The sequence below is a fragment of the Papio anubis genome, chromosome 4 (assembly GCF_008728515.1).
Source record: "Papio anubis isolate 15944 chromosome 4, Panubis1.0, whole genome shotgun sequence".
In the NCBI taxonomy this organism is placed as follows: domain Eukaryota; kingdom Metazoa; phylum Chordata; class Mammalia; order Primates; family Cercopithecidae; genus Papio; species Papio anubis.
This window is the reverse complement of record NC_044979.1, coordinates 37899081-37920131: the sequence shown is the minus strand read 5'-3', so window position 1 is coordinate 37920131 and position 21051 is coordinate 37899081. Positions and strand designations below refer to the sequence as shown.

Genomic DNA, 21051 nt, shown 5'->3' with positions numbered 1-21051 from the left:
AGAGTGAAACTCCATCTCAAAAAAAAAAAAAAAAAAATTGGATGTGATAAATAGATCAAAAGTTTATCAATTATTCTTGATTTCTATGTCTTTCCTTTTCATAGTTAAGTGCCAAAAGAGAGCTTTTATTCAGTGCAAATGACAGCTAACATTTATTCATTAAGCAACTAACATGAGCCATTTACTTTATTTCAATTCGCTGCAACAACCATATAAACTGGTGCTAGGATGACCATTTTCGAAGGAAGGGACAGAAGCTCAGGAAAGTTAAGCAACTTGCCCCAGGCCATACCACTGGTAGAGAAGGATTCAAATTCAGATCTGACTGCAAGTCCGTGTACTTTCCCCTCTAACATCATCTTCCATTGTGTTAACAATACAATTTAATAGTATTGAAGTTGTGTACAACACGCAATTCTAGATTTCATCACTTAAACACAAAAAGTTTAGAAACGTCTTGTGACTTATATATGTCTTAATTATAGGACTAATTATATTTAATCATTGAAATGACTATTAACTATTTATATTGGCCACAGTTGATTTATTCACTTTATTAATTCAACAAATATTGATTAAGCACCTTCTATGGACCAGATGCTCTGCCAGATACTTGAGATGAAACAATTAACAAGACAAATATGGTCCCCGTCATTACAGTGTTTGTTTCTAGTCAGGAAGACTATAATTAAACAAATAAGCACACAGATTGCAAATTTTGGTAAGTGCCATATGGTAAATAATGAGGTATTACAAAAGGGATAACAGAGGGTTCCTCAGTTAAAATTTAAGGTTCAGAAAAATTGTCTTAGAGGAATATCATTTATTGAAAACCCTAAGGAGGGGTGAAAATTCAAAAAAGGAATGAAAACATTCCAGGCATATTCTAGAGGCAAAATTATAATTCACAAGGTAGAAAAGGTCTTGCAACATTTGAAAGCCTTGAACCACTGAGTGAGGGGAAGACTGACTACAGGTTGGAAGGTGGGCAGGGATGAGGCCGTGTATGAACTCACAGACTCTTCCACTGAACAATATGAGACTTTGTTCTCTGTCCAATGGGAAACTATGAAGAATTTTGAGCAGAGGAGTGACATGATCCAATGTATACTTTAAAAAGGTCACTCTAGTTGCTATGTATTGAAGAATGAGTTCAGAAAAGGGCACAAGAGGGAGCAGGAAGACTGATCTGGAAACCATTACAGTAACTTAAGGGAGAGTCAAGGTATGGTTGATTTAGGGTGGTCTATGAGAGAATTGGAGTTAAAGTAATAAAGACTTGATAATGATTGATATCAGTGTGAGAGGTATCTAGGGAAGCTGTCAATTTCTGATTTAAGCAGCTGAGAAGAAAGTGTCATTTGCTGAGATAATCAGAAGTTCTGATTTGAATAGATGTCCATGAATCATCTAAGAGGAGAGTATAAATGATAAGAATAATTTTTTTAAAAAGAATTAGTAAATACTTATTAAATGCTTACGGTATGGCAGGCATAGTTTTCAAGCACCTTAAATGTATTAATTCATTTGTTATCAGAAAAGCCCTATAAAGGATATGCTGATTTAGAAATGAACAAACAGAGGTACAGAAGGGTCACATAACTTATGTAGGGTGACACAGCAAATACGTTACAAAATTGGTATTGAACTCTATGTTTCTGACTCTGACTCCAAAGCCTGAAAGCTTAACCACTCCAGAGATTTCTCCCTTTCATCTTTAAACAAGCAACTAGATATAAGAGAACACTGCGCAGAAGAGGATTCCAGAGCTATTCATTTGAGAAACAGCAGCATAGAGGAGGAATTTAAATCCAAGGGAATGGAATAAAGTGTAGAATAGGAGAAGGATTCCTGAAATGATCTGGGAAGAGCCACAAATGAGTCTGAAAAAGAATGGCCAGACAGATGGGAGGAAGCCAAGAGAATGTTGAGGGATTTCAAGAAGGAAAGGGCCAATGTATTGAATGCTGCTGAAATGTCTCATAAGATCTGAGCTAAGTATTTGAGAATATGACACATAAGATATGCACTAATAGTGTTTGAAGGTTTGGCACCAAATTGGTCATCATTCAACCAAGCAAAACACCTGATGTGATGTGTTGAGCACAAAACCTAAACTAGATTAGAGACACTAAGTGTAGAAAACATTCTTGAGCTGCCAGGCTCTGAAATGCAACTCAGAGATGGGGAGATTTCTAAAGGGAAATCTGGGGTGAAGGAGGCAGATTTTTTTTTTTATTTTCTCAACTTATGAGATATAAAATGGTATGTTCACATGTTGGAAAGAAAGATCTAATAGCTAGAAAAGGAGCGGCTGAAGTTGCAGGCAAGAGAAGAGAAATATAAGGAACGAAATATGAAAAAGGAGAGGGCAGAGAGTCAGAGGGGTGGAGAAGGGCCCTGACGGGAGGTGGGTCACTTCTTCCAAGGAACATGCATGCAGGCACCTCTCTGCAGGGTCCCTTGGCTGGTTATGTGTGACAGTGCATGAAATAGTCACTGAATATGCTCCCTTGCTGTCCTCTGCTTGTGCTCACCGAGGAGTGACTGTGTCTACTGGGAACAAGTTTGCCTTTACACTGTTCTGAAAAAAAGGATCAATGATCTCAAATCTAAAGAGCATCAGGAAACCTCTGAAGCACAGAACTGTACCAGGCATGTCAGGCATTCAGCAAAATTTAGAAACAACTATCTTTTCCATTCCCCACCATTGCCCAGTACCATAGCGAAGGGGAAATCCCTATGATCCGGGAAGATAATCCAGGAGATGTCATCTCAGCCAATAAACCACGCTCCAAGAACCAAGTGTCTCTCAATTTCCTTTTCTGAGACCTTTTCACTCATTCTTATCTCTGGTTTGTTGTAAGTACTAGGAGGAAGACAATTTAATTATAATACTCACAGGAAGATAAAGATGACGATGCAACTCCCAGGATATTTGCAATTGACAAGAGACCACTTAAACTTAATGAGTCTCTAGAGAAATATAAAGAGAGAAGATAATCTGTGGTCTATGAGTACTTGCAAGGGAGCTGTCTATTCTGCCCATTCTGTCTGATCTGCCCATCAATCAGGATGGCCCTGTCTACAGGGGAACACACCAGATACACACATCCAGGCACACATGCACACAAACGTATATACTCAAGACACACACTCAGACACATTCCCAGACACATGCTAACACATCTATCCACACAGCATGCACATAAACACACATGTACACACAAACGAAGACAAACATGCACACAAAGTTTGTGGTACTTTAACTAAGCACCACGTATGGTGAAGACCAGTGTGGCTGACGAATGGGCAGGAATAAGAATATGTAAAAAGTTCTAAGTCAGAGCAAATAGTTTAGATTTATTATTCTAAATGAAATAAAAAGCCATAAGGAGTTTTAAGTGGAGGAGTGACCTGAACTGATTTTATTTTCAAAACGCTCCTGAGAGGTGACAACATGCTGGCAGCCCTCGCTGGCTCTAAGTGCCTTGTGGAATACAGGCTCAGGGTCCACGCTGGCCGTGCTTGAGGAGCCCTTCAACCTGCCACCGCACTGTGGGAGCCCCTCTCTGGGCTGGCCGAGGCCGGAGCCGGCTCTCTCTGCTTGCTGGAAGGCATGGAGGGAGAGGCGTGGGCGGGAACCAGGGCTGCGCCCAGCTCTCACAGTCCAGCATGAGTTCTGGGTGGGTGCGGGCTTGGCAGGCCCTGCACTGGGAGCCTCCGCCCAGCACCACCAGCCCCAGGCAGTGAGGGGCTTAGCACCCGGGCCAGTAGATGCGGAGGGTGCGCTGAGTCCCCCTGCCAGCCTGCGAAGAGCTCAAATTCTCGCCCGGCCTCAGCCACCTCCCTGCAGGGCAGGGCTCGGGACCTGCAGCCCGCCATGAGCAAGCTCCCCTCCCCACTGTGGGCTCTTGTGCTGCCCAAGCCCCCCCGACGGGAGCCACCCCTTGCTCCTCAGCACCCGGTCCCATCAACTGCCCAAGGGCTGATGAGTGCGGGCAGGCGCATAGGACTGGCGGGCAGCTCCACCTGCAGCCCATGCGCAGGATCCACTAGGTGAAGCCAGCTAGGCTCCGGAGTGGGGTGGGAACTTGGAGAACTTTTATGTCCAGCTGGAGGATTTTAAATGCACCAATCAGCACTCTCTGTCTAGCTAGGAGTTTGTGGATGCACCAATCAGCACTCTATATCTAGCTAATCTGGTGGGGACTTGGAGAACTCTTATGTCTAGCTAGAGGATTGTAAATACACCAATCAGCACTCTGTCAAGGTGGACCAATCAGCTTTATGTAAAATGGGCCAATCAGCTCTCTGTAAAATGAACCAATCAGCAGGATGTGGGTGGGGCCAGATAAGGGAATAAAAGAAGCCTGCCGCCTCAGCAAGGGCAAGCCCCTCCAGTATCGTATGACCCTGTGGAAGTGTTGTACTTTCACTCTTTGGGTCCTTACTGTCTTTAAGAGCTGTAACGCTTATGACAAAGGTCTGCAGTTTCACTCCTGAAGCCAGCAAGAACACAAACCCATTGAGAGGAAAGAACAATTCCAGACACGCTGCCTTTAAGAGCTGTAACATTCACTGCGAAGGTCTGCAGCTTCACTGGTGAAGCCAGCAAGACCACAAACCCACCAGAAGGAAGAAACTCTGAACACGTCCGAACTGTCAGAAGGAACAAACTCCAGACACACCATCTTTAAGAACTGTAACACCATGAGGGTCCGTGGCTTCATTCTTGAAGTCACCAAGACCAAGAATCCACCAATTCCGGACATACTCCCATGGCTGTAATGGGGAATACTTACAGGGGACAGAGAAGACTTACTAAGCAAAGCTATTCGGAGGCTATTAAAGTGTTCTAGGTGGGAAATAGAGGAAGGATGAACTGGACTGGCAGCCATGGAGAAGAAAGTTTGGTAGATTCAGGTAGGTTCTTTGGAAAAAAGACATGATGACAGGACTTGCCCAGGAATTAGAAACAAGATAAAGAGTTTAAACAAGTGAGTAGGCCAGGTGGGGTGACTCATGCCTGTAATTCCAGCACTCTGGGAGGCTGAGGTGGGTGGGTCTCCTGAGGTCAGGAGTTGGAGACTAGCCTGGCCAAAATGGCAAAACCGCATCTCTACTAAAAATACAAAAATTAGCTGGACGTGGTGACACATACCTGTAGTCCTAGGTATTCGGAAACCTGAGGTTGGAGGATCGCTTGAACCTGGGAGGCAGAGGTTGCAGTGAGTCAAGATTCACATGGCACTGCACTCCAACCTGGGCAACAGAGACAGACTCTGTGTCACAAAACAAAACAAAACAACAAAACATAAGTGGATAGATTTACTTAGAGAAACCTGGGAGAGAAGGGAGAATCCAGAGTTCTGTATTAGCTGTGGCTCATTTTAAATTCATGTGATCTATGTGACAATGTTCAAGAGAGACTGGATATATAAAACTGGAATTGCAAGGCTAGGTCAGGGCTGAAGATAGAAATACAAGAATTACGAGAACAGAGATGGAATATAATGCATGGTATTGGATGAAGTTGTAAGGTGAAAGTGTTCAAAAAGAAGAGTCCCTGAGCAGCTAGAAACCTCCAACATTGTAAGGTATACAGAGGAGGAGGGGGCAGCAAAGAAAGCAGAAGGAATTGTAAGTAAAGGATGAGAAGCAGTAAGAAAGCATTTATCCATTTTCGTTAGTTTTACTAGGATGTGAACCAACTGAAAAAAAAATATTTTGTGTGGTTTCTCTTGCAAAAACTGAGAATTTGGGCAAGCAAAATTTTAAAGATATGTTCACAAATTATATGATATTCCTTCTTCTAACAAATGGAGTTTAATTTCCCTTTGCTTGTGTGTGGGTTACATTGACTGACTCAATACTAATTGAATCTGGCAGTGGTGGTGGGATGGTACGTCAGGATTAGATTATAAAAAGACTGCAGCTTCCATTGTGAGGTGGCCCATGTGGAGAGGAGCTAAGATCCTGGACTAAAAGTCAGCATCCAATGTTCACTCAAGGCCCAAGGCTCTTCAGTCAGCTGTGGTGAATGTTGCTAATTTTGAGTCTCTCCCTTCAGGGTAGTGGGCTTCCTTCTGGCCCAGGGAGAGTCCAGAAATGCTTTCCAGAGTCAAGGCCTGGAATAGGGGACCCCAAGAGCCCACTTGGTGCTCTACCCCACTGTGGCCAAGCCGGTACCCAAGCTGCAAGGCAAAGTCCCCTTTAGCCTTCCCTCGCCTTTCCTCAGGCAGAAGGAGTCGCTTCCCATAGCCATTACAGCTGGGAATGTGCTGGGTCACACCTGAAGCCAGCATGGCTCTGACTCACAACCAAGGCCTAAGGTCAGTACTGCCTGGTGACCACTGCCCACTATTCAGGCCCAAGGGCTCTTTAGTCAGCAAGTGACGAATCCTTCCAGGACTAGGTCCTTCACTTTAAGACTGCAGATTCCCTTCTAGCCCATTATGCATCCAGAAATATTTTCCAGAAGGTAGGGCCCGGAATGGAGACCTCAAGACTCTGTCTAGTGCCCTGTTCTACTGTGGCTGAGTTGGTATTCATGATGCTAGACAAAGTCCTCTTCACTCTCCCTTCTCTCCTCAAGAAGAGAGAAGGCATCAGTCCTGGAGCTGCAAGTTGCACTTCCTGGCATTGGGGGAAGAGTGATGCAAGCACTCTTGGACACCTCAGCTGATGGCTCTGTAGGTTGTGTGTACACTAAGTCCACTGGCTTTAAGCCCAGCACAGCACCAGGACTTGCCCAGGAATTACAATCCTTGTGGTCTAGACTGCCTTTCAAGTTTACATAGAACCCCAGAGTATTTTAGCCTGTGGTGAGGAACCTTGCTGGAACTCAGCTTTAGACCACTGGGATGGATGATTGTCCTCTGGCTAAAGCTGGTCTCCCTGTTCTCTCCATGGGTGCCAGCTGAGTTCAGCCCTGTGTGTGCTTTCTGCTGTCATAGGGCAGCTCTGGGTTCCAACAAAAAGTCTGATAATCACTGAGTTATCCCTTCCCTAAATACACACATTCTTTCTGTGTGCCACACAGCCACTGCCAGGGAATGGGGAAAGGCTGGTGTATGCGATTCAATACTGTTTTTCCTACGCTCTTCACTGCCTCTTTCTTTATTATAATGTTAAAACCAGGCAGTGATTGCTCACCTGATTTTTGGTTCCTATGAAAGTGTTTTGTTGTGTGAAGAGTTGTTCAATTTGTTGTTCTTGTTGGGAGGACAATCACTGAAGGTTTCTATTCGGCCGTCTTGCTCTACCTCCTCTCCCAGCTATCCTTGTATTTTACTTTTCTGAGTGAATATTAAGAGCTATTCTTTCTCCTTTTTAATAATTGTTGGCATGAGTTTGTTTTTTGTGGGGTGTTTTGTTTTGTTTTGAAATGGAGTCTCACTCTGTCACCGGGCTGGAGTGCAGTGGCATGACCTCGGCTCACTGCAACCTCTGCCTCCCGGGTTCAAGCAATTCTCCTGCCTCAGCCTCCCAAGTGGCTGGGATTACAGGTGCCCACCAGCATGCCCAGCTAATGTTTGTATTTTTGGTAGAGACGGGGTTTCACCATGTTGGACAGACTGGTCTTGAACTCCTGAACTCAGGTGATCCACCCACCTCGGCCTCCCAAACTGTTGGGATTACAGGCGTGAGCTGCTGCACACATCGAGTTTTGTTTTTTAATCTTAAGTCACAGAAACTCTGAGGGGGTAGCTGTGGAATCTGAATCAGGATAGCTAGTTTCTACAGTATCCGTTTTCGACACTTATTTTACTCTATTGAAATCATTGAAAACAACAATACTAATTGGTCTTAGTCCATTTGTGCTGCTCTAATAAGATACCTGAGTGGGTACTTTATAAACAGCAAGTTGTTTCTCATAATCCGGGAAGCTGGCAAATTCAAGATCGAGGCTTCTGTAGGCTCAGTTTCTCATGAGGGCAGCTCTCTGCTTCCAAGATGATGCCTTTAATGCTGTGACTTCACATGGCAAAAACTGGAAGAGCAAAAGGAACTATCACTAGCTCCCTCCAGCCCTTTTATGAGGTCAATAATTTCATTTGTGCAGGCTCCACCCTCATGACTTAATAACCTCCTAAAGACCTCACCTCTTTTTTTTTTTTTTTGAGACAGAGTCTTGCTCTGTCTCCCAGGCTGGAGTGCAGTGGCGCGATTTCCACTCACTGCAAGCTCCACCCCCCGGGTTCACGCCATTCTCCTGCCTCAGCCTCCTATGTAGCTGGGACTACAGGCGCCCGCCATCGCACCCGGCTAGTTTTTTTGTATTTTTTTTTAGTAGAGACGGGGTTTCACCGTGTTAGCCAGGATGGTCTGGATCTCCTGACCTTGTGATCCGCCCGTCTCGGCCTCCCAAAGTGCTGGGATTACAGGCGTGAGTCACCGCGCCCGGCCAAGACCCCACCTCTTAATGCCGTCACATTGGCAATTCAGCTTCAACACATAAATTTGGGGGAATATTCAGACCACAGCACAATCATAGCATCTAATTATAATCAGATAATCAAATTTTTTAAATTTCCCTCATACACTCACATTTTGAAAATTATCTTACAAATGAAAATAAAATGCACACATAAGCAAAATATATGTGCTCTTTGTTATTGAGATATCTGTGGTATTAGACATAAGTTTTTCATTTCTTTTGCTTTCTTCTCCCGACTTTCAACATAAAAGAGAACAATAACATCCCTAAAGGAGGCTGCAGATCTCCAGGAAGAGATGAATAAAACCATCGTAATGGCAGGATTGATCTGGTTCACTTAACTACTCAAAGAAATGTGCATAATTAGCATGTCTTCATAAGAAAATTAAGTTAGAAACAAATTTCATTTATTAATTCCCTTTTGTTTTTGCCTTCTTAGAAGGAGTTTTTAGTAATCCATTTTTAACAGCTTTTATTTAACCTTTAATGTTTTAATTTTTAATTGTTATGGATACATAATAGCTGTACATATTTATGGAGGACATATGACGTTTCGATAAAGGCGTTAGAGTATAATCATCACATGAGCATAATTGGGGTAACCATCGCCTCAAATATTTATCATTTGTGTTAGTAACATTCCAATTCTACTCTTTTAGTTATTTTAACTTATACAATAAATTGTTGTTAACTATAGTCACCCTATTGTCCTACTGACCGCTAGATCTTACTCATTCTAACTGTATTCTTGTATCCATTAACCATCCCCTCTTTATCTCCACACTGCCTCCCAGACTACCCTTCCTAGCCTCTGATAACCATCATTCTAGTCTCCATTTTTTTTTTAACTCCCATATGTGAATGAGAATATGCAATATTATTTGTCTTTCTAGTTTATTTCACTTAACATAATATCCTCCAGTTTCATACATGTTGTTGCAAATGACAGAATCTCATTCTTTTTTATGACTGAATTATATTTCATTGTGTATATACCACATTTTCCTTATCCATTCATGTGTTAATGGACAATCAGGTTGTTTCCATAATTTGGCTATTGTGAATAGTGCTTCAATAAACATGAGAGAGCAGCTATTTCTTCAGTGTACTGATTTCCTTTCTTTGGGGTATATACTGAGGAGTGGGATTGCCAGATCATATGGTAGCTCTATTTTCAGTTGTGTGAGGAACCAACAAACTGTTCTCCATAGCAGTTGTACTAGTTTACGTTCCCACAAACAGTGTATGAGGGTTCCCTCTTCTCCACATCCTCATCAGCATTTGTTATTGCCTGTATTTTGGATAAAAGCCATTTTATCTGAGGTGAGATGATATCTCATTGTAGTTTTGATTTGCATTTCTCTCATGACTAGTGATGTTGAGCATTTTTCACATATCTGTTGGTTATTTCTATGTTTTTGAGAAATGTCTATTTATATCTTTTGCCAATTTTTAAATTAGATTATTTTTTCCTAGTGAACAGTTTGAGCTCTGTATAATATTCTGGTTATTAATATAAGGGCCCTCATTGTAAAAATCACCTTTTCTACATTCAGCATTTTTTTGTAATGTGATCAAACATATTTAGTTACAACTGTTAGCTTCATCTCAATTGTTTCAGTTTTTAAATATTATAATATGAAATATTTTGAAAATACTGAAAAGTAAAAAGAATAAATAAACGTGTTCACACCACTAAGATCCAACAAATGGTAATATTTTGTCATGTTTATGATATTTCAATTTTTCTTAAAAAAATGAAGAATTACAACAAATACAAGAGAAGATTCTCTGATTCTAGTTCCCATACAAATTTCAGGATAATGTTTGTGTACAGAGAGGAAGAAGGGAACTAGAATCCCACAAGACTGTCCCCACTTCAGATGCCAATCAGAAACCACAGGGTATGATTTGTGCTTCTGCTCACCCATAGTTGGCTACAAATTGGGCCTTCCCAAAACTGCCTCCCTGGGTTCAATTAATTTGCTCGAATGGCATACAGATCTCAGGGTGAAACACTTTATTTACACTTATCTATTCATTATAAAGGATATTACAAGGGATACAGATAAACAGGCGGATGGAAGACACATTAAGCAAGGTATGCGGAAGGGACACAGAGTTTCCATGCCCTCTCTGGGGCACCACCCTCCAGGAACCTCCACATGTTACCAATCTAGAAGCTCTTTGAACTTTTATGAACAAAAAGAGGCTTTTATGTAGGCAGGATTGATTAAATCATTGGCCATTGGTCATTACCTTCATCCCTGCTCCCCTGCCTGGAGGTTGGGAGTAGATGAGACTGAAAATTCCAACCCTCTGATCACAGAGGTGGTTCCCCTGGCAACCAGGCCCCACACTAAAGCTATCCAGGAGCTCCCAGCTATCACTCCAATCTTTGGCAATCCCAAAATCCCAAGGGTTTTACTAGCTGTGTGCCAGGAATAATGATCAAAGACCAAATATTAGAACAAAATATTCTCCTAGTGCCCCATTTACAAAGGTTATAAGGAGCCCTGTCTCAAGATCCAAGACAGAAGCCAATTTATATATTTCTTATCATGGTTAACCACTCACCCACCCACTAACTCTGTTCCAAAGGAATCCCCAGGTAATACTACCTCTACCAATGTATTGAGAAATATATTGGTAAATAAAGAACCAACATCCCAGAAAAGTTCAGTGGCTTCAGATCAGTGATGGTGTTTGAAAATGATCTCCTTGACATGGCCTCCCTGATATCCAATCTTAAGGGACAGTTGGTAATTACCAAAATAGGCAACAAGAAGCACCAGCCAAAACAGTTTTAACCACAGATATCACTGAGAGCAACAAGTTGATTATGGTATTCCTAGAACAGATATAGATATCTATACCATCTATAACATATGAAAAAAATTAGAACTTTTATTTTTGTGAACAGAGTCTTAACTTCAAGCAACACAATGGAGAATCACAACTTCTCACTAAGTTCCCAGACTTGAGTCATTTCACAGATATGAGCCCCTTCGATAAAGGGAGGACCAGATACCATCAATAATTCCCACTGTTACACTAACACAAGAAGTTTGTATAAAATTTCTCTCTTGAGTTCCTTCTAAGGCACAGAGCAAGGACCCCGCATAGGTGCCTTCCAGGCCTCTCCCAAGTATGGAAATAAAGGAAAATCTTGAGTTGCTTTGAAAGAAATTTTAGGCACTTAGCTAGCTCTGAGAAGTAAATGAGCAACTTGGTAAATAAAAAAGTAATAGTAGCTGTAAACAATAGCCAAGGAAGTTAGAGTCACAAGATGTTTGGTTCCCTGCAAAACTAAGAATAACATGTTCACATATGTCCCTGAGTTGTGTTTCACAAACCTCGGCCCACACTAAATGGATCCATTGGTACATAGACCTCAGATAAGAAGGAATTGTGGACTGAACTCCAACTGCTGTTCTTTCTAAGGTTCTTCCTAAGGGGTTTGGAGGTAGTCACACCCATGAGCCATACCTAATGTATCTATTCTGCTCATCCCAAATTTTTAAACAAAGCTTTTCTTCCTTAACTAGTTGCAAATCAGAAAACCTTTGAATCTATCTATGACCTGGAAGCACCTGCTTCAAGATATCCCACTTTTTCAGTCCCAACCACTGTATAACTTACATGTATTGATTTTGAATTTTGCCTGTAACTTGAGCTCTCCTGAAATTGACCCCTGCCTTTAAAAACCTGTGCTTGCAAGCCATCAGTGAAGTCAGGTATTAAGCAGGAGTTGCCAGATTGTCCTTGCTTGGTGCCCTGCAAGTAAACACCCTCCTTTCACCTGCTACAAACCTCAATGTGTATGTTTGGCCTTATGCAAGTGCTGAGTGAGTGAACCCCAGTTCAGTTTGGTAACAGTAGTGTGGCTGTACACTGGAGAAAGACAAATACTCAGATTCTTCAGAGATTATTGCACTCGTTCAGAGCTTACAACTTCCCATGGATCCTATATGTCAGTGTGGTCCAGTAGTCATGGGTGGGGGCTTACCGATGCCAATGACCTACATTAAATAAAGTTGAGAAAGCAGAAAGTCTTTGTTGCAATGCAGAAGAAGGAATACAACAATCAGAATCCATCTCACAGTTGAATGCGTGATTCTGTGAATCCCCTCGTGCTTAGCTAAATATTCACTTTCTGAATGCAAAGTGTACATTCAACAATAGGAAGTATACCTACTTCAGCTCCTTGTTTTATGAAGTAAGGGCTCTAAGGTAGGAAGATCAGAAGAAAGTGGCTGGAATAGCCCCTTTTTTGAAAACAGAAAGTCACAAAAAATATTACAGAGATTACTGCAATGATCAAATTTGAAAGACTAAGGGGTAAAGATTTCTGCTGCCTCCTTGTTTAATTCACCTATGTGGCCTATGGAAAAAAACAGATGGCTTTTACAGAATTATGTGGAATATCATAAATGTAATCAGGTAGTGTTGCTACTTGCATGGTTGCTCAAATGTGATTTCTTACTGGAAACCTAGTACGCCATTATTAAATCTGGCAAATGCTTTTTCTCTAGACTGTTTCTTGAGACCACAGAAGCAATTTGGCATGTGGCAGAAACAGTACTGTGGATTCCCTATATTAACGCAGGGGCTTTGGCAACTCTCTGGCTCTTTGTCATAACCAAGTTCCAAAGATCTGGGTCGCCTTATCCCACCGACCATTATGTTTGTCCAGGATTTTGGTAACATCCTTCTAATTGCACCTGGAATTAAATGTGTAGAAATACCAGCCGGGTGTGGTATACCTGTAATCCCAGCACTTTGGGAGGCCGAGGCAGGCGGGGTTACCTGAGGTCAGGAGTTCGAGACCAGGCTGGCCAACATAGTGAAAACCCCATCTCTACTAAAAATGCAGAAAAGAAAAATTAGCCAGGCGCGGTGGCACATACCTGTAATCCCAGTTACTTGGGAGGCTGAGGCAGGAGAATTGCCTGAGCCTGGGAGGCAGAGGTTGCAGTGAGCCAAGATCGTGCCACTGCACTCCAGCCTGGCTGACAGAGTGAGACTCTGTCTCAAAAAAAAAGGAAAAAGAAAGAAAGAAAGAAATACTATTACACTAAAACTAAATTTGTACAAGTCATCATTCACCTTAACAAATATTACACCTTCCTCTCAGTGTGCAGTTTTCCTTTCTCTGTTTTGTTCCTTTACCTGAAAAAGCCCTCTCTTGCCTCACAATTTTACCTCATTTGGCTTCTATTAAAGGATGTGCTCATTTTCCTTTCTTAATTTTCTGATCTTTTTTTTCTGTGACTTTTACTGGTTCTATTTCTTCTCCATTGCCCTTCCCCCGACACACATCGCCAATGTCAGCCCATTGCTCATGTTCTCTTTACATGATACATATTTTTATCTAGAATTTATGAGGAAAGTGGACTCCAGTCTAGGAATTTTGAGGAGAAAGAGATTTAATACAGGGAGTTAGAAACATACACATTAGGCTGGGCACGGTGGCTCACACCTGCAATGCCAGCACTTTGGGAGACTGAGGTGGGCATATCACAAGGTCAGGAGTTCTAGACCAGCCTGGCCAACATAGTGAAATCCTGTCTCTACCAAAAATACAAAAATTATATGGGCATGGTGGTGCACACCTGTATTCCCAGCTACTTGGGAGGCCGAGGCAGGAGAATCGCTTGAACTCGGGAGGTGGAGGTTGCAGTGAGCCAAGATCGCACCACTGCACTCCAGCCTGGGCAACAGAGTGAGGCTTCATCTCAAAATAAAAAAAGAAAAAAAAAAAAGGTACACATTTGTAAAGCTGGAGGAAGCACAAGTTATTCCACAAAGTGGCTGGAAATCTAACAATGAGAGCCCACAGGGGTGAGGTAAGGCCACCAATGAGAAGCCAGACAACAGTTGCCAAGGGATATAAGGACTATACCCTCTGAACATCATGAAACTGCCTCACCTTGAAATAATCTACTCTAAAACTATGCAAGAAAGAAATTCTGAGGAATTCGTTCCAGGCTTCTTTCCTATGAGACAAAGGAGAAGGAGGGAACAGACAGGAGCACTGCTGAGTTGACAAAAGACAACCCAGTTGTTTTCAAGGATGTAAACCCACCACCCTAGAAACACTCATCCCTAATCTGAGCCTTTAAAACAAAACAAAACAAAACAAAACAAAAACAAAAACAAAAACAAAAACAAAAAAGTATCATTCTAATTTTGCCAAGATAATCTCAAACTTGAATCTGAAACAAACTCTTTACAATAGTCTGTCTTCCAGTTTTCTCTTCTGACCCCGGGATTGTATCCTCCATAGTCTTTGACTTTTAAATCAGGAGGTCAAACTTTATTTCTTCTTTTTCATAATCTGTGAATCTCATTGTTTTCTACTTTCCATAGTTGATTTCTTTCTTCTCAACCATGCTGCAAGCATAATACTTTAAGTTATAATTACCCGTTTCCTATATTTCTATATTCAGATCTCCATGCCTTTGCAGTATATTTATCAGCCTTTCTGCATGCTATGCAAGTCTAGATTCAAAAATATGGCTCTGCTGATAAAAACCCTTGTGTAGTTCTCCATGTCCTCAGAATAAAGTCCAAAATTCTCATGAGGCCCTCCGTTCTGCTTCAACTTACCTACATGTTTTTATCTCTGACAGTCATAATGGACTTCTCCCTGCAGTGAACGCACTGTACTAATGTCCATCTCTTTGATTTATTTATAATTACCATGAACTGCAATGCTCTTATTATCTTTTATCATCAAAATCTGCCCCATCTCAAGTGTGATCTTCCCATGATCTGCCAGAACTCCAGCCTGCTTTGATGCCTTGCTTTCTTTGAAATCCCGGATCTGTTAACATATACTTCTGCATTTATCCTTATACTATTTTTCAGTGTTGTTTAATTTAATTCACTCACTAATGATTATCATCACTGTGCCAGAAACTGTACTGGGCACTACTTAAATACTCCATGTTCATTTGCTTGGTCTCTCCACCTAGACTATGAGTTCCTTGAGGCTGGGATTATATTTTACATGTTTCTTATGATCTGTATATTGTCCAGCAAGATGTTCAGCAGATCTTACTAAATTGTATTAAATTGGTCTCAAATTTGGCAAGAGAAAATAAGATGATGAATTTATTGAATTAATAGGGGAAAATAGAATGGAATTAGGAATCATCAATAGACATCTGATTGTCAAATTGTTAGATTGATTCATATTAAACCTCAAGCAGAATAGTAGCACAGTCTTCACCACAGTAATTTCCTTCTTCAAATTTTGCCAGAACATAACTTTCCAGAAAGAAAGAGATTTTTAAGTTATGCATGTGTGGAGAACTTAACAACACAGGGCAATTAAATTCTCACACGCTTAGTCCATAATTTATAAAAGGTAATAGCCCAAAGCTTAATTTTGAGTTCTGAAAAATGCAACTATTATTTTTCTTTTAACTGTTCTACCTAAAGGACCCTGCCCTTTGACAAGCTTGTGAACAATGAATTATAAAACAGAGAGAACTTTCTCCTATTCCAGTAATAAATGCTTTCTATCTTTCCTAGTAGATCAATCAAAGATCGTTATTTATTGGCCCATTTTGTTAAATCTTATTTTAATAATAATAAGGTCTCCCATTTTTTAAAAGCTTTGTTGACATACAAAATGCACAAATTTAATGTCTACAATTCGATAAGTTGTGACATATGTATACATCCATGAAACCACTATTATAATCAAAATAGTGAATATAAACATCACCCCCCAAATCCTCCTAGAGCCAACCAGGGATCTGTTTTAGTTACTATAGATTAATTTGAATTTTCTAGAGTTTTACATCAATAGAATCATGCAGTATGCACTATTTATTGGTTGGCTACTTTTACTCAGTATAATTCTTTTTGTTTTCCCCATATTATTGTATATAACAATGGGTCATTCCTTGTTGTTGCTCAACTGCTTTCAGTCAGCATAATTACTTTGAAATTTATCCATGTTGTTGCATATATCAATAGTCTACTCCCTTTTAGTATTGAGTAATAGTCTATTATATAAATATTACACAATTTCTTTATCCATTAATTTGTTCATGGCATTTAGGTTGTTGCCAATTTTTGGTGATTGCTAGTAAAACTGTCATAAACATTATGTATAAGCCCACGTATGGAAATACACCTTGCTTTCTCTTGGGTAAATTCTCAGGCATAAGTTAGCTGAATAGTATTTTAGGCATATGTTAAACAATTTAAGAAATTATCAAACTATTTTCAAAGTGGCTTGGCCATTTTATGTTCATAGCAATAGTATATGAGAATTCAGTTTCTTCACAACTTCACTAACACTTGGTAAAACTTTTAAATTTTAGCCATTCTAGTAAGTGTATAGTGGTTATTGTGGTTTTAACTTAAATTTACCTAATAAATAATTACACTGAACATTTTTATACATCTATTTTCCATCTGTGTATCTTCATTATGAAGCGCCTCTTCAAATATTTTACCTATTTAATTGGAATTTGCTTTAGTATTATTGAAGTTTGAGAGTTCTTCATATATTCTGGATATGATCTTTAATCAGATATTTATCAGATATGTGTCTTATAAATATTTTCTTCTAGTCAATGACTTTTTAAATTTTCTTCATGGTACCTTTTAATGAGCACTGGTTTTAAAATTTTGATAAACTACATTTTACCAATTTCTTATTTTATGGACTGTGCTTTAGTATCATGTTTAAGGAGCCTTTGCATAAGCTGAGGTCAAAAAGATTTTCTAATACATTTTCTTCTAAACTAATTATTGTTTTAGTTCTACATTTATGTATGTGATCTGTTTCAATTACTTTTGTTCATGTTGTAATGTATAGATTACAGTCCTTTTAAAAATATATTTTTATATGTGGATTTCTAATAGTTCTGGCACTATTTGTTGAAAAGATTATTATTTAACCAAAGAATTGCGTTTGTATACATGTCAGAAATCAGTTGTCCATGTACATAAGAGCTTATTTTTGTACCCCCTATACTGTTTCATTTATCTATTTTTCTGTCTTGACACCAGTACCAGTATAACGTTCTTGATAGCATCACAAGTTTTGAAATTCATTAGTATTATCTCTTTATCTTTTAAAAATTTTTCAACTTCTTTATTTATTTTACTATCTTAGATCTTTGACATTTTCAAATGAATTTTGCAGTTAGCTTGTCAATTTCTACAAAAACACATGCAGAGATTTTGATTAGGATTACATTGAACCTAAAGATCAATTTGGGGCAAATTATCATCTTAACAATATTAAGTGTTCTGGTTCATGAATATACTATGTATCTCCATTTACTGAGGTCTTCCTTAATCTCTGTCAACAGTGTTTTAGAGCTTTCCAAGTACAGGATCCTGTACATCTTTTTTTTAACCCAGAAATACCTCATATGATTTTATATTTTTTATGTTAGTCTAAATGGTATCATTTTATGTAATTTCAATTTCTGGTTGTTTATTGATAGTGTATAACAACTTAGTTTGGCATATTGGCTTTGCATTTTGTACCTTGCCAAAAATCACTTATTAGTTCTAGTAGTGCTTTTGCAGATTCCTTTGGGTTTTCTACATAGATAATCATGTTGTCTGCAAAAGCAGGCAGTTTGGATGGCCTTAATTTCCTTTTGTTGCCTTATGTAATAAGAACATAGTCCTATATATTTACAGATCTAGTTGCCATTTCCTGTGCTCTTCATCCCATTTTGTAAATCCGTATTTCCATCTGCCATAATTTTCCACAGATTTCTATTAACATTTCTTGTAGTATGATTTGCAGGTGATAATTTTTTTAGTTTTTGTGTGTCTGAAAAAGTTTTTTTAAATTAATTTTATTTGAAATCTATTTTCACTGAGTAGAGAATTCTAGGTTGAACTTTTTTTCCTTTCAATGTGAGATGTTATCCTGCATACTGTTTTTGTCAAGAAATTGACTGTCATCCCACATTTGTTTCTCTGCATATCACATGACTTTTTTCTCTGAAGGCTTTAAAGACTTTCTGTGTATCACTGGTTTTGAGCACATTGATTATATTTTGCCTCAGTGTACTTGGGTCTTTTGATATTCTTGGATCTTTTAATATCAATTTTGAAATGTTTTCTAGTATTCTTTCGTTAATCTTTGCTTTGCTCATCTCCCTTGAAGACTCCAATTACTCATATATTAGACCACTTGAAGTTGTCATAGCTCAATGATTCTCTTTTCACTGTTTTCCTTTTTTTTTCTTTCTCTCTCTCTTTTCTTTTGTATAATTTATGTTGCTATGTCATGAAGTTTCTTAATCTTTCCCTCTGCAATGGCTAATCTGCTTTTAATTCTATCCAGCATATTTTAATGTCACACATTGTAGCTTTCATTTTGAAAGTCTGAGTGTTTTAAAAATTATCTTTCCTCTTTCTACCTAATTTTTTGAACACATAGAAAACCTCTATAACTCCTCTTTTTAATGTTCGTATCTACAAGTTTTAACATTTGTGCCAGTTATGGGTCTATTTCAATTGATTATTTTCTTCTCATTATGGATCACACTTTCCTAATTTTTGGAAGGCCTGATAATCTTTGATTGGACATGTCAAACGTGAATTTTTTCTTTGTTGGGTGCTGAATAGGTATGTATTTCTATAAATATTCTTGAGGTTTGTTCTGAATACAGTTAAATTATGTGGAAACAAAATCTAAGGTCTTGTTTTCATGATTTGTTAGATGCCAGTAACATTTGTTCTAAGGTTAATTATTTCTCATTACTGAGATGGGACTTTTCTGAGTATTCCACCCAGTGCCTTGTGAATTATGATGTTTTCCAGTCTGGCTAGTGAGAATAGGCACTATTCCCAGCCCCCTGTGGTACCAGTAGTTTTTTCTCTAATCCTCTTGGATATGCTAATCTGTACCCTGCTGAATACTCAAAGAGGAAACTCCATATCCATAGGGTTCTTTATTTATGCATGCGGTTCTTTATTTATGCCTTCTTTATTTATGCACCTAGGCTGTACCCAGGTTCTCCCTCCCTTCACCACATCCTGGAAACTCTCTCAAAGCAACAAGTGGGGGAAGCAATAGGACTCACCTCATTTGTTACCAGTAAATTAAAAGTCACTGTCCTTTATTCCCTGATGGCCAATGTGTTAAAAATTATTGTTTCAAGTATGTTAGTCTTTGTTCTTTGTTGGTTTGTTTATTTCAAGCAGGAGGGTAAATCTGTTCCTTGTTGTTTTAGCTTGGTTGGAAGTAGAAGTCCTTTTTTGTTTTTCTTAATGTGAATGGAGATAAATAAATTTAAGATATTTTTATCATAGAGAATTAAAGATGATATATATATACTTGCCAAATTCTTAGAATAAAATAAAATAAATAAACATTGACAGGACTCTAGATTGTCCTTGATAAAATATTTTTCAAAAATAAATATGTTCAGACACAAAACAAATGAATAAAACTGTTGAATATACACAAAAAATTCATAAATACTAGTTAGCAAAAGGCAGAAATCTATTAAAATAGCAATATGCTATAACCATAAAATTAAGAATAATTTTGGACATCAGTTAACATTGTAACTCTCTTATAAAATATTTGAGTACAGACTTGGAATTTTAACAAAACTCGTTCAAATCCCAACAATATCACTTACTTGCTATGTAATTTGGGGCATATTTCTTATCTCTTTTCATAGGCACTTTATCTTGGCTAAAAAACTGACCTCATTAAGATTATAAGAAGAGTAAATAAAGCACTGTTTGGGGCACTCGCACAGAAGTTTTGGAATGCCACTTATTTTTTTAAGTTACTTTCTAGAATTGTGTAGAAATTGCAAAGTTAGGGGTGATCTGCTCCAATTTCTCACTCTCCGTGGATTTTTTTCAGAGATGTGCACTCAGCTTTTACTTTGTACACTACCAGTCAAAGAAATTTGTATATTTAAAAGCTAAAGGATTTAGGGTTATGTGTGAAAGCATTTTATAAATCTAGGACACTATTATATTGTTAGACTAAAAGTACAATCTGATAGTTCACTCAGACATTTATAAGATTTGACTAAGCTTTAAATGCATTCTGCAGATGCAATCTACAACCGTTTACAGCTAAGTCAGTACTTAGCCCATGCTAACCCAGTGTCCTCTGTCTCAGTCAAGAAAAACAGATAGCCTCCTTTACAGCTGTTTCTCCTTGTTGGAATCATTTTAGGCAATGGCTTTTGATTCATTTAACTGTCTTGTAATTCATGCATATATTAATTTAGATGCACAACAAATAGATATGCAACTGATACATAAGACGTATTGCCTAGGCCTATGCAAAATGCTGAGTGGGAAAAAACAGCATGATGTTTGTTCCCAAGAAAGACCAGATAGACAAGCAAAGAGAGAAAAAAAAAAAAAAAAAAAAAAAAGCTGGTCCCCAGTGGCTCATGCCTGTGCTCAAGTACGTTGGGAGAAGGAAGTGCGTGGATTGCTGGAGCTCAGGAGTTCGAGACCAGCCTGGGCAACATGGTGACCCCCTCTGTAGCCTGGCATAGTGGCTCATGCCTGTAATCCTAGCACTTTGGAAGGCTGGGGCAGGATGATTGCTTGGGCTCAAGAGTTTGAGACCAGCCTGG

The 21051-nt window shown here is 39.2% G+C and overlaps 1 long non-coding RNA gene across 8 annotated transcripts in view; it reads right to left on the bottom strand.

Moving 5' to 3' along the window:
- LOC103883204 overlaps nt 1–19767 on the bottom strand; it is an 82739-nt gene extending 62972 nt beyond the window's left edge. For 6 of the 8 annotated variants that reach the window (XR_004183155.1, XR_004183153.1, XR_004183154.1 and 3 more), the window contains exons 1-2: nt 5165–5206; nt 2903–2976 (exon numbers count right to left, since the gene is read on the bottom strand). This is a non-coding gene — a long non-coding RNA (uncharacterized LOC103883204). Of the gene's footprint in view, nt 1–2902; nt 2977–5164; nt 5208–7843; nt 7997–19521 lie in introns of those variants that run through there. The other 2 variants (XR_004183158.1, XR_004183159.1) reach the window with 2 other exon arrangements.
- Nucleotides 19768–21051: the final 1284 nt, after the last annotated feature.